Source organism: Scleropages formosus, chromosome 1 (assembly GCF_900964775.1).
Source record: "Scleropages formosus chromosome 1, fSclFor1.1, whole genome shotgun sequence".
Classification (NCBI taxonomy): domain Eukaryota; kingdom Metazoa; phylum Chordata; class Actinopteri; order Osteoglossiformes; family Osteoglossidae; genus Scleropages; species Scleropages formosus.
Genome location: NC_041806.1, coordinates 12,652,402 through 12,666,891, shown reverse-complemented (window position 1 = coordinate 12,666,891; position 14,490 = coordinate 12,652,402).

Genomic DNA, 14,490 nt, shown 5'->3' with positions numbered 1-14,490 from the left:
CAGGCAAGAGGTCAAGGATCATAAAGAGGTACTGGATCGTGGGAACAAGGGACAGGATCAGGGAATGCGTTAGGAAACAGGAATTAGCTAGGAGGTCGCAAACAACAAGGCTGAACAAGGTTCCGCATCAGCTGCTGGTCTGACGCAGCCTTTTATGCCCCAGTCTGCGCTGCCTCCCAGGTGTTCCGTGTTGGCGTGGCAGAAACACTACACCTAACATCAAAACACACTTACATTCACCAAAAAATACGGGTTGCGATATTTTGTAAGTGGGAAAGGACATTTGTTACTTACCCAAGGATGGAGGGTCTGCCACAAACCTGTGGGGTTACAGCCAAAAGAGGCCCTTCCAGCCCTCTTTGGCTTCTAAGTAACCCCATCAAGTAACATCTTTCTCCATCCTAAACATTAGGTCAGCCCGGATTTTATGATACACACCCTGGATGCCCAAGTCTGGACCAGCTGGGTTCTTGCGTTCCAGAACATTTGCTTGGCTATGCTGATCACCAGCCACGTTCGGGCAGCTGCTGCCTTCTGAAAACCAGGGTTCCATTCCCCAAGACTTTGTCGTATGTCAAAACCATCTGCGGATCGATCTTCCTGCACAGGCGAGACACCAGACCTCCAGCACCTGTCTGCAGTCCTGAAAAGCATGTGAGAAAGTTTCACTCTCGCCACACTGGAGTCGCAGGCAGAGCTGGCTGGTCAATTTGTGCCTGTACAGGACTACTTTGACCGGCAACTTACTTTGTAGACAGCGCCAGTTCAAATCTTGCGGATGGTGGTCAAGTTCCTTTAGCTGAATCCTGGCCCAAGTGCCCTCCTTGAGCCCCAAAAGAACTCCAGTTCCTTTCCTCTCGACCAAGGCCTTATACAAGACCCTGTGCTTAAGGGTCTCTGCCTTGACCCTTGCTGCCGTGGTATTACTCCACTTTACAGCGTGGCTGTAATGAGCGGGCCGTTTCTCGGCATTTGGCCTGGTGTTATACCAGGGCTTCGCCAACTGGCACATCGGAAGGGCCAACCAAAGACGCATAAAGTACTGGTGGGAATGCTCAATCAGAGCTGCCAATTGATTACATAACTGGGAGAGGAACTGACAATCCAGTTTAAGAGGAATGTCAGGCACATCCCTCCCTTCCCCTTCGGAAGGTACATGACCTTCCTCCTCATGTACTCATACGTGCCCCCCCAGACGAGATTGAAAATGTCCTTCGTGAGGCCTTTGCCCCATCGTGTGGGGCAAGGGTACACCTGTGCAAGGTAAAGTAATGTGGGGAGGATGTCCACCTTCATTACCAGTGTTTTCCCTATTAAGGAGAGGGAGTTTGTCCTCCACAAACCCATTTTCCATCTGGCCTTAGTCAAACGTTCTTCCCAATTAGCCCTGGCAGCACCTTCCGTAAGAAAGTTGACCCCCAACACCTTGAGAGGACCGTCGCATTGGGAAAAACCATTGATGCAGTCTTCTCTATTTTTCCAGCTGCCGGAGAACTTGAGAAGAGACTTGTCGAGGTTCAGCACCGAGTCTGAGGCAAACCCAAACGCTCAAACCAGTCCGAGTGCCTGACTGAGCGACCGGTCTGAGCACAGGAGCAACGTAGTGTTATCCGTGTACTGAGCCAGGAGCAGGAGCAGACTATCAATCCCCGGGTGGGCACGAATGGCAACCGACAGTGGCTCAATGTAAAGAACATTAAGGAGTGAGGAGAGCGGACAACCTTGCCTCACTCCACTCCGCTGGGGCACCCCCCCCCCCCCCCAGAGGGAGCCATTGATGGTAACTTGGCTACCTACCTCGGTGTAGAGCACATGCACCCACCTCAGGAAAATAGGGCCAAAGCCCAATCTGCTCAAGATGTTAAAGAGAAAGCGGTGATCCACTTGGTCAAATGCCTTTTCCTGGTCCAAACTGACTAGTGTAAAGGGGACCTTTCCGTCCTCCGCCCAGGCGATCGTGTCCCGGACCAGTTGCAAACTCCAGAACACAGAATGCCCGGGTACTCCACACGTCTGTTCATGATGGACCAGGTCGGCCATTACCTTCCTCAAGCACTCGCTCAGGACTTTCACAATGATCTTTGTATCGACGCAAAGCATCCTAAGGGATCTCCAGTTGGCAAGATCGGCTTTATCGCCTTTCTTGTGCCACAAGGAGATATTCCTGTCTTCATGCTCTTGGTAAGCATGCCCCTGCCCAGCACATCCTAGACAATGCACGAAAAAACCGGCCCCAAGATGTCCCAAAACATAGAATAAAATTCCACTGGTAAACCATCGAGGTTGGGAACCTTGTGCTGTTTCATCTTAACAAGCGCCTCCGACAGCTTGAACAAAGTGAGGGGTGAGCCCTAGGAATCTGAAGCTGTTGACCCTCTCTACAGTGTTCCCTCCTATGTAGATGAGTGCATAAGCTATATCCTGTTTCCTCAAGTCCAGGTGAGCCAGAGTGGTGTGAAGTGTGTGATATGGCATCTTCAGGAATCTGTTGTGGCAGTAGGCAAACTGCAGTGGCTCCAAAGTGTCTGGGATGGAGTTCTTAATGTGTCCCAGCATCAGCATTTCATTGAAATGGGGGTCAGTGCCACTGGACAATAGTCATTAAGGCAGCTCACTTTGTTTTTCTTAGGAACCGGGGTAATGGTGATGTTTTGAGCTTTTTAGGTTGAGCTGTTATATATGTCCTTGAAGACAGTAGCCAGTTGCTCACTACATGTTTTGAAAACTCATCCAGAAATTCCGTCCAGACCAGCAGCCTTGCGGATGTTGACTCGGCTAAAAGTTTTTTCTCTTCTGCCAACGAGACGGTAAAACTGGAGTCCTGTAGCGTTGTAGGAGCTCGTACTGGAGGGTCTTTGTTTGTCAACTCGAAATGGCTGTATAAACATCTTCAGTTAGTCAGGGAGAGATGTACCGGCACCTGTCAATGTCTGCGTCTAATTTATAATTTGTTGGAGTTTGGATTCCCTGCCACAGCCGACGTGCGTCTTGAGTACAGTTGAACTCTGATTCTACCTTCCTGCTGTGTTCCCATTTTGTGCTGGTGATGGCTTTTCGGAGCTCATGCTTACATTTCTTGTATGGGTCCATGTCTCCGGACTGAAATGCGCAGGTATGTCCACAAATTTTCTGTTGGATTTCGAAGGTAATCCATAGTTTTTGTTTAGGGAATGAACTGTTTTATGGGGTATGCAGACATTTACACAGTACTGGATGAAATCTGTGTCCACTGTGGCATACTCGTGTAAATTAGAGGATAAATTTCTGAACATCGGGGGGTGCGGTGGCGCAGTGGGTTGAATCACAGTCCTGCTCTCCGGTGGGTCTGGGGTTTGAGTCCTGCTTGGGGTGCCCTGCGATGGACTGGCGTCACGTCCTGGGTGTGTCCCCTCCCCCTCCAGCCTTACGCCCTGTGTTGCCGGGTAGGCTCCGGTTCCCCGCGACCCCATATGGGACAAGCGGTTCTGAAAATATGTGTGTGTCTGTGTGTGTGTGTGTGTTTCTGAACATATCCCAGTCCACGGAGTCAAGGCAGTCCTGCAACCTTTCCTCCGCTTCTGGTGTTCAGCATTGCACAATACGCGTCACAGGCTCCTCACTTGAATTTCTGCCTGTAGACCGGTAGCAGCAGAATCGAGGCATGATCTGACTGCCTGAGATGCAGACACAGTAAGGAATGGTACGCTCCTTTATGTAAGGTGTAACAGTGGTCGAGGGTGTTTGAGCCTCAGGTGGGGCAGGAGATGTGCTGGTGGTATTTTGGGTACACATGCTTGAAGTCAGCTTGGTTAAAGTCCCCAGAGATAAGGAACAGACCATCGGGGTACTTGTTCTCCTATTTAGTGACGATGTGGTACAGTTCATTCAAAGCACTGTGTGTGTTCCCTTGGGGTGGGATGTAAACTGTGACCATGAGCATAGCCAAGAACTCCCTGGACAGGTAGAATGGTCGGCATTTGATCAGAAGGTATTCAAGGTCCAGAGTGCATTTCTGTGAAATCACTTCCTCATTCGTACAACATGTGTTGTTAAGAAAGCATACGCCTCCTGCTGTTTTTTCCCTAATGAATCAGTCTGATCTGTGCAGGAGATTGAGAAACCATGGGCTGGCCCGCGTGGTCCAACATGCTGGCGGTGAGCCACGTGTTTTCTGCTTTACGGAGACAACAATTCCGTAGACTCTTTGGAATTTAAGTTGTCCAGAGATTGAACATTGCACAGGAAAATGCTAGGCATCGGAGGTCGTAGTTTACGGCATTTCATTCTCACCTGTACGCTGGCCCTGAAGCCCCGTTTCTGGGCTCGCACCTTCTGAGTGGTCCCAAAAACGGCCATATTGTTCGTGGCAGAGCAAGGGTAGCGACTTCAGCTCTCTAATGCCAAGAATTGCATTGTTTCACGTGTTTGGCGATCATAAGTAATATGAGAGTAAACTGGCTGGAAGGATAGACACAAACAAAACAATATACACAAAACTAACAAGTGTTTGAGGATCAGCAATCAACATGTTGCCATGCACCAGTGTCATTTTATGGTATGGAATGCACATTGATAAACATGTTTTTCGCAGTTTGACAAGCAAGCATTTGGTTAGGCAAGAAGGCACACTGACAGACACGCTTAAAAGTAGTTTGACAAATAATAACTTAGGAAAGCAAGAACGTACATTGCCAGCCATACTTTTAGGCAGTAAGACAGGTAAGCATTTAGGATAAAAAAACACACACATTAGCAAACACAATTTTAGGCAGTTAGCTAGGTAAGCTATAGTTAGTGAAGAAGACACATTGGTAGGCAAATCTAAAGGCAGTTAGACAGCTAAACATTTAGGAAGGCAAAAACTCAGATTGACTGAAATGCTTCAAGGGAGTCACACAGGTAAACATTTTGGGAGGCAAGAAGGGGCATTGGCAAATACGTTTTTAGCAGTCTGACAAGCAAGAACATACGTAACAAAGAAACAACATTAGCAGACACTCTTTTAGGCAGTTACACAAGCAAGCATTAGGAAGGCAAGAAAACACATCGGCATGACACGATTTTAGGCAGTTAGACAGGTAAGCATTTAGGCACGCAAGAACAGACATTGGGAAACACATTTTAGCAGTTAGAGAAGCAAGCAAATAGTTACTGAAGAAAGCACAATGGTAGGCAAGCCTAAAGGCTGTTAGACAGGTAATCATTTAGGAAGGCAAGAACGCATATTGGCAAACATGTTTTCAGCAGTTTGACAAGCAAAGATTTTGGGAAGCAAGAAGGCACATCGATAGGCACTATTTAAGACAGTTACATAAGTATGCATTAAGGAAATCAAGAACTTGGCATTTTGGCAAAAACGCTTTTGAGCAGTTAGACAAGTACGCATTTAGATAGGCAAGAACTCACTTGTCATACCGTCGGATGGGAGAGAGTGACGGACTCAAGTACAGTGCTCTAAGGGACAGGCAAGAGAGTAGTCAGTGGCCAGGTAAAGGTCAGGTGAGGGATGAACATTATCAAAGGGAGTAGACAGGATTGTAGTCGGGGAAGCCAGGAAAGGGATCAGAAAACCTGAAAGACAAAAACACTGGAAGCACAGAGGCCGGCATTTGCTCTGTAAAGAGGTTCCACATTGAAGGGCTTCGAGGACACCTTTTTATTCTGTGATCCCCTGACGAGCTGCACGTGGTGCTGATGGACTGGTGGGCCTGACAGTACCACCCCCCCCGAAGGGGCGGCTCCAGTCGCCCTTCACTGTGAAAGGGGCCTGTCCCGAGGGTGAGGCACCGGGCGCTCTGGATTGTCCCAGTGGAAGGTGGCTATCAGGTCTGGGTCCAGAATGTCCCCAGCGCCCACCCAAGACCTTTCCTCCTGGCTGTACCCTTCACAGTCGACCTGGTACTGTAATCCCCCACATTGTCGCCTGGAATCCAACAAGGCCCGGACTGAGTAGGCCGGATCCCCGTTGGTCTGCACTGGAGGAGGTGGAGCGCCAAAGGGGATGGCTGATGGAAAAAGGTGCCACAAGGTTTTAAGAGGGACACATGGAACGTGGGATGAACCCTCATATCGGGGGTCAGTTGCAGTCTGTACTTCATGGGTGTGACCTGTGTTACCACCTTCTATGGACCAATGTACCGGGAGCTCAACTTCCTGGAGGGTAGTTTCAGCCGAAGATCCTGGGTGGACAACCAGACTTGCTGTCCAGGAACAAAGGGCAGAGTTCAGCGGTGGCGATCGGCCTGAAGTTTGTACCTGGCTGTGCTCCTCCGGCGATGGTTCTGGACCAACCACCAGGTGTCGCGGCTTTCCTGGTGCCAGTCCTCCACCCCCAGCACCAGACTAGGAGGGGTCTACCAAGCAAACACAGAGGGTTGGTACCCCAAAACACATTGAAAGGACAACAACCCCATGGCAGTGTGGGACAGTGCGTTGTGAGCATATTTGGCCCGGGGGAGGTACCGGGCCCACTGATGCTGTTTCTGGGCATAGTAGGATCGCAGATATCCTGTTGCAGGTGTTCGACCTGACTGTTGGCCTGTGAGTGGTACCCTGAGGTAAGGCTTACCATGACCCCCATCCTTTTCCAGAAAGCACTCCGCAGTCTGGACATGAACTGGGGGCCCTAGTCCTAAACGATGTCCTCTGGCAGGCCGAATAGCTGGAACACCTGGTGGAACAGGATCTCGGCCGTCTCCAAGGCGGTTGGCAGCTTGGGGAGAGGAACCAAACAACATGCCTTCGAGAACCAGTCAACCGATGTCGCTCCAATCGGATATCATTTGTTAATAACTGGGATGATTTCTGGGAAAGGCCCAGGTTTTTCATGTGTGACGCTGTACACCTCAACTGGAGGGGTTCATTTGTTTTGTCCCAGAACTTGGCCTGCAAGTTGACGGACTGACTCATAGTCTATGGATCATCTCCTTTAGCAGCTTTGTGTATTGATGCGTCTGTTGCTTGTTCTGATATCAGTAGTCATTTCTCATGTGATGGGGTTTCTTGTGCCTTGTCCAGTGTGGGCCTAAAAAGTTTAAATAAACGCATTAAGTGCAGCCATAACATTCAAACTATTATAAGGCCATGGTGTTTAACTAGACTTAGTGATAAGAGCGTTTGCACCAGAAACCTAAAATACATTAAAACAAACATTCTCAACTTACCACCGAGGCCAAACTGTAATATGAAATGCTGTCTGTTAAATATTCGCTCACTAACAAGTAAAGCTGTCCTAGTAAACAACTTAATATTAAGTTACAAGTCCGATCTATTCTTTCTTACCGAAACCTGGCTCAGTGAGTCCAATACTATTCCGCTAATAGAAGCTGCTCTGGACGGATATGATTATTTCCATAAATCTCATTCTGTGCGTTGTGGAGGTGGAGTCGGCGTTCTTTTCAATAATAGATTACAAATAACACAGAGAAATCGTGATAATATCACCTTGTTTGAAGCTCTACAATTAGATTTCAGCTCAAACTCCATTATAATTATATTCCTTATCTACCGTCCACCTGGACCGTACTCCTCTTTTCTCGAGGAATTTAGCAACTTCATAACCGATTTAGTCATTAACCATGACAAAATTATCCTGTTGGGTGATTTCAATATTCATATAGAGGTGTCGTTGGATACTCTCGCTAATTGTTTTCTGTCTTTCTTAAACTCTGTCGGTTTTACCCAAGTTGTTACCGGTCCTACTCATTCCCATAACCATACGCTCGATCTCGTCATAACCTACGGCGTAGATGTTCATCATGTTAATATTATTCCTTTAAACAAGGATATTTCTGATCATCGTTTAGTAACCTTTGATCTATACCTGCCAGTGCCGTCGAACAATAGTAAGACCGAAATCGTGCGGCATATTGATAACACTACTACTGCTAAAATTATTAATCATATTAGAAACTCCAATTTTGGAACAAGTGTAGATATTGATCAGATGGCTTTAGATTATAATTCGGTGGTAAAATTCGCCCTAGACTCTGCGGCTCCACCAAAAACTAAACTTATTCGAACTCTAAGAAACTCGCCATGGTTCAATGAATCAACTTGTGCAATAAAGTTAGAATGTTGTAAGTTAGAGCGTAAATGGCGTTCAACTAAACTAAATGTTTATTATGTACCCTGGTCCGATTGGCTAAAAAAAATAAAAAGGCACTTTTTCATGTCAGATCCGAATACTACGCAAAGTTAATTGATGAAAATCACAAGAACCCTCGCTTACTCTTTAATAGCATTGCTTACTTAACTGGTAAACATAAAGATAAACAATGTATTTCTGCTACCATTACTAATGATGAATTTATGTCGTTTTTCAATAATAAATTAGTGAATATCCACAAATCTATAGTGCCCTCTAGTTCGGTTTTAGCAATCATGAGCACTTCTGACGATGATATTAGTTGTCCGCACCATCTCAATAACTTCAATGTAATAACTGTAGGAGAAATTACCGTGCTAATTCGCTCTATGAAAAGTACTACCTGACCTTTAGACCCAATCCCCACTAAATTACTGAAAGCCGCAGTTTCCATGCTTGCAGAACCTATTGTTAATATTGTTAATACGTCGTTACTAAATGGCTGTGTTCCAAAAGCTCTTAAAATCGCCGTTATTAGACCCCTACTAAAGAAATTGGCTCTGGACTGTAATAACCCATGTAATTATAGACCAATTGCCAATCTACCGTTTTTATCCAAAATTCTAGAAAAAATCATAGCTTCCCAAATTGTAAAATATTTTAATGACCATAATATATTTGAAAAATTTCAGTTTGGTTTCCGTACTGGTCATAGCACTTACATGTGTTGTTAATGATATTGTCATCTCTTCTGATGCTGGTCAGATCTCTGTTCTTATGTTACTAGACTTGAGTGCTGTGTTTGATACTGTAGACCATAGTATCCTACTGAGTAGACTTGGAAACCTGGTTGGACTAAGAGGTACTGTTCTGAAGTGGTTTGAAGCGTATTTAGCTAACCGTGAACAATTTGTATTGAAATCTGACGACAGCACCCGGTCCATCTCTACTACAGTTCAGTATGGTGTGCCACTGGGCTCTGTGTTGGGTCCATTACTGTTCTCACTTTATATGTTACCACTGGGTGATATTATTTGCAAGCACAATGCTAATTTCCATTCGTATGCCAATGACACACAGCTTTATGTATTGTTCAAGCCTGATGATCCATCACATGTGGTGTCGTTATTGTTTTACCAGTATAAAATTATGGATGAGTAATAATTTTTTATCTCTAAATGCCAGTAAAACAGAGGTACTTGTGGTGGGTAGTGATGCTAAAACTCTCGACATAATCACACCAATCTTTATAACAAATGGTATTACCTTCAGGCGTCCGGATTGTGTCAAGGATTTGGGTGGCCTGCTGGATGGAAAGCTGTCATTTGTATCGCATGTAAATGCTTTGACTAAGTTGTGCTTCCTTCAATTAAGAAGCATAGCTAAAATGCGGTGATTGCTTTGTAGACGGGATTCTGAGAAACTGGTTCATGCTTTTGTTTCCAGCAGGCTGGATTACTGTAATGCTTTATTGTCAGGTTGTACGTACCAGACTGTATCCAGGCTACAGTTGGTACAAAATGCTGCTGCAAGAATTGTTACTAGAACTAGGAAGTACGACCATATAACACCGGTACTTAAATCCTTGCATTGGCTCCCGGTCTCTTATAGAGTTGATTATAAAATCCTACTTTTGACCTGTAAGGTAATACATGGCATTGCTTCAGCTTACCTTTGTGAGATCATTAATTCTTATATCCCAGGACGATATCGCCGTTCATTAGATGCAGGTTACCTTAAAGTACCTGTGATCAATAAGACCTCAGTAGGAGGTTGCGCCTTTAGTTATAGAGCACCTAAACTGTGGAATAGTCTACCAGTTACTGTCAGAAATGCCCCATCTGTTTCCGTTTTCAAATCCCGACTTAAGACTTATATGTTCACTCAGGCATTCCACCTCCGAATGTAATTCGACCTGCCTTGGTTATTTATTTTATCACCCTTACAAAAATGCATTTTAAATTTACTTAAGTAACAAATTACTAACTCTGTTCTACCTTCTCGTTGAGCACTACCTTGTTACATAAGATCTGAGGAGGCCAGCTAACGGTGACAGACGAATCCCATGCTGACAGAGGATGATGTCCATCTGCCATGACGATCGAGACGTTCCGTGCCGAGCTGGGGATCCAAGATGCCATTTACCAACGTTATAATTACTTGTTAAACACTGGCTTACAAATTGTTACTTTCTAGAACGCCCAGGAGGGGTGGGCAGCCACTGGCCCGTGGACCCCCAGAGGTTTTTTTTCTCCCTCAACCTTAAGTTGGGAGTTTTTGTTCCTCTCCCCGGTGGCCAGTAGGTATACTTGTAGCTCTATAATTTCTTCATTATGGTAGCCATTAGTTGACTGTCTTCTTTGTTTGTATCAATTTTTCTTGCTCTATGCCTGTGTGTCACTGCGTGAGAAGTGCGTTCTATAAAAAAATAAAAGAAATAATAACAGCCATTGTCTTACCGTCCACCAAGAAATCAACGGCTACGTGGGACCACGAACTGGAAGGTGCAGGCAACGGTTCGAGGAGGCCTGCAGGCTTCAGCGTCGGGGTCCAGGCCTGAGCACCGGTGGTGCAAGGATCCACGTAGTCACAGACATCATCCGCTATGGAGAGCCACTAGAAAAGTCCCTGCAAAAGGGTGAGAGTCCTGCGGATGCCTGGGTGAACGGAGGTTGGCAAGTCGGTTCGTGGACATGCTGGTTCGGAGGCTTGGGCTGTCTGCAGGTCCAGGAAGAACTGCCATCACACTGAGGACACCACACAACCCTTGGGAAGAATGCTTTTGGGATTCTCTGGTGCTGGCTAAGGGTCGTATAGGGCATCGACCTTTGTATTCATGGACCCCGTTTGGTAAGAAACATTGAACTGGAAGTGAGTAAAAAATAAAGCCTAGCCGACCTGGCGGGAGTTGAGCCGACAGTGCTGTTAGAGAAGTAAACATTTAAATGTGCAAGATATCACATTGAAAGAGTTGCAGTTGAGGAGTCAGAGAAGTAAGCATTTAGGTAGACAAGAACTCACACTGGGAGAAAGACTTTTGGACAGGTAAGCATTTAGAGTGTCAAGAACTCACTTTGGCAAACAAATTTTTAGGCAGTTAGACAGGCAAGCACTTCGGTATGCAAAAACTCATACTGAAAGATTCTTTTTTGGGCAGTCAGACAAGTAAGAATTTAGGTATGCCAGACCTCATCAAGAAACACTTGTTTTTCAGCAGTCAAACATGGAAGAATTTAGGCAGTCAAGAACTAACTTTGGCCAACACGTTTTTTGGGCACATAGACAAGTAACCATTTAGGTAGGCAAACACTCACCTTTACAAAATCACATTTGGACTGTTAGACAAGTAAGCACTTAGATATGCAAGAAGTCACATTGAAAGACTCGATACTGAGCAGTTAGAGAAGAAAGCAAGACCTCCCATTGGCTGCAACACTTTTAAGCTGTTGGACAGGTAAGCAGGTAGGGAGTCAAGGACTCAACCTGTCAAACACGTTTTTAGACAGTGAGACAAATAAATATTTAATTATGCAGAACTCACTTTGGCAAACATGTTTCTATGCAGTTATGCAAGTAAGCATTTCGGTTAGCAAGAGTTCACTTTTGCAAACGTTTTCATACATTTACAAAAGTAAGCATTAAGGTAAGCAAGAACTCAAATTGGCAACAACTCTTTTGGGATGTAACAGAAGTAAGCTTCGAGGAATGCAAGAAGTCAAATTGAAAGACAGCATAGGTAGAGAGGTCGGTATTCAAGAGTTCATTTAAGCAAACACGTTTTATAGGCAGTGAGACAAGTCAACATTTAGGAGTGCGAGAATGCACTCTGGCAAACATTCTTATCCAGTCAGACAAATGATCATTTAGGTTGTTAAGAGCTCACTTTAGCAGACGCGTTTCATATGCAGTGACACAAGACAATCTTTGGGAGGGCAAGAATACACTTTGGAAAACGTTTTTGATCCAGTTAGACATCTTCGCTTTTAGGTTGGGAAGAGCTCACGTTTGCAAACACGTTTTATAGGCAGTGACACAAGTCAACATTTGGTTGTGGAAGAACTCACTTTGGCAAACTTTTTTATCCAGTTAGACATTTTAGCATTTTGGTTGGTTAGAGCTCACTTCTGCAAACATGCTTATATACACAGACCACTAAGATTAAGGAAAGGAAGAACTGCCTCTGGCAGCAACACTTTTGGGCTGTTACAGCAGTAAGTTTCTACGAATGCAAGAAGTTGCGTTGAAAGGCTCTCTACATAGGGATGTATTTACGCTTGCAAGAAAACACTACGGCAAACAAGTTTTAAGGCAGCGAGTCAAGTCAACATTTGGGCGTGCAAGAATGCACTTTGGCAATCATGTTACATAAGTAAGCAAGGACACACTCTGGCAAACACGTTTTAAGCCAGTGAGTGGATTCAACATTTGTGAGTGCAAGAATGCACTTTGGCAATCATGTTCCTGTGCAGTTACATAAGTAAGCAAGGACACACTCTCACAAACACGTTTTAAGCCAGTGAGTGGATTCAACATTTGTGAGTGCAAGAATGCACTTTGGCAATCATGTTCCTGTGCGGTTCCATAAGTAAACAGTTAGGATGGTAAGTGCTCACTTTAGCAAACAGTTTCATATGCAGTGACACAAGACAATGTTTGGGAGTGAAAGAATGCACTTTGGAAATCATGTTCCTGTGCAGTTACATAAGTAAGCAAGGACACACTCTGGCAAACACGTTCTAAGGCAGCGAGTGGATTCAGCATTTGGGAGTGCGAGAATGCACTTTGGTACTCATGTTCCTGTGCAGTTACATAAGTAAGCAAGGACACACGCAGGCAAACAGGTTTTAAGCCAGTGAGTGGATTCAACATTTGTGAGTGCAAGAATGCACTTTGGCAGTCATGTTCCTGTGCGGATCCATAAGTAAACATTTAGGATGGTAAGAGCTCACTTTAGCAAACAGTTTCATATGCAGTGACACAAGACAATGTTTGGGAGTGCGAGAATGCACTTTGGCAATCATGTTCCTGTGCAGTTACATAAGTAAACATTTAGGTTGGTAAAAGCTCACTTTAGCGAACAGTTTCCTATGCAGTGACACAAGACAATGTTTGGGAGTGCAAGAATGCACTTTGGTAATCATGTTCCTGTGCAGTTACATAAGTAAGCAAGGACACACTCTGGCAAACACGTTTTAAGCCAGTGAGTGGATTCAACATTTGGGAGTGCGAGAATGCACTTTGGCAATCATGTTCCTGTGCAGTTACATAACTAAGCAAGGACACACGCCGGCAAACACGTTTTAAGCCAGTGAGTGGATTCAACATTTGGGAGTGCAGGAATGCACTTTGGCAATCATGTTCCTGTGCAGTTACATAAGTAAACATTTAGGATGGTAAGAGCTCACTTTAGCAAACAGTTTCATATGCAGTGACACAAGACAATGGGAGTGCGAGAATGCACTTTGGCAATCATGTTCCTATGCAGTTATATAAGTAAGCAAGGACACACGCCGGCAAACACGTTATAAGGCAGCGAGTGGATTCAGCATTTGGGAGTGCGAGAATGCACTTTGGCAATCATGTTCCTGTGCGGTTCCATAAGTAAGCAAGGTCACACTCTGGCAAACACGTTCTAAGGCAGTGAGTGGATTCAGCATTCGGGAGTGCGAGAATGCACTTTGGAAATCATGTTCCTGTGCAGTTACATAAGTAAACATTTAGGATGGTAAGAGCTCACTTTAGCAGTTTCATATGCAGTGACACAAGACAATGGGAGTGCGAGAATGCACTTTGGCAATCATGTTCCTATGCAGTTATATAAGTAAGCAAGAACACACGCTGGCATACACGTCTTAAGCCAGTGAGTGGATTCAGCATTTGGGCGTGCAAGAATGCACTTTGGCAATCATGTTCCTATGCAGTTAGAGAAGTAAGCAAGGACACACTCTGGCAAACACGTTCTAAGCCAGTGAGTGGATTCAATATTTGTGAGTGCAAGAATGCACTCTGGCAATCATGTTCCTGTGCAGTTACATAAGTAAACATTTAGGATGGTAAGAGCTCACTTTAGCAAACAGTTTCAGATGCAGTGACACAAGACAATGTTTGGGAGTGCGAGAATGCACTTTGGAAATCATGTTCCTGTGCAGTTACATAAGTAAGCAAGGACACACTCTGGCAAACACGTTCTAAGGCAGCGAGTTGATTCAACATTTGTGAGTGCGAGAATGCACTTTGGAAATCATGTTCCTGTGCAGTTACATACGTAAACATTTAGGATGGTAAGAGCTCACTTTAGCAAACAGTTTCATATGCAGTGACAGAAGACAATGTTTGGGAGTGCGAGAATGCACTTTGGAAATCATGTTCCTGTGCAGTTATATAAGTAAGCAAGGACACACGCTGGCAAACACGTTCTAAGGCAG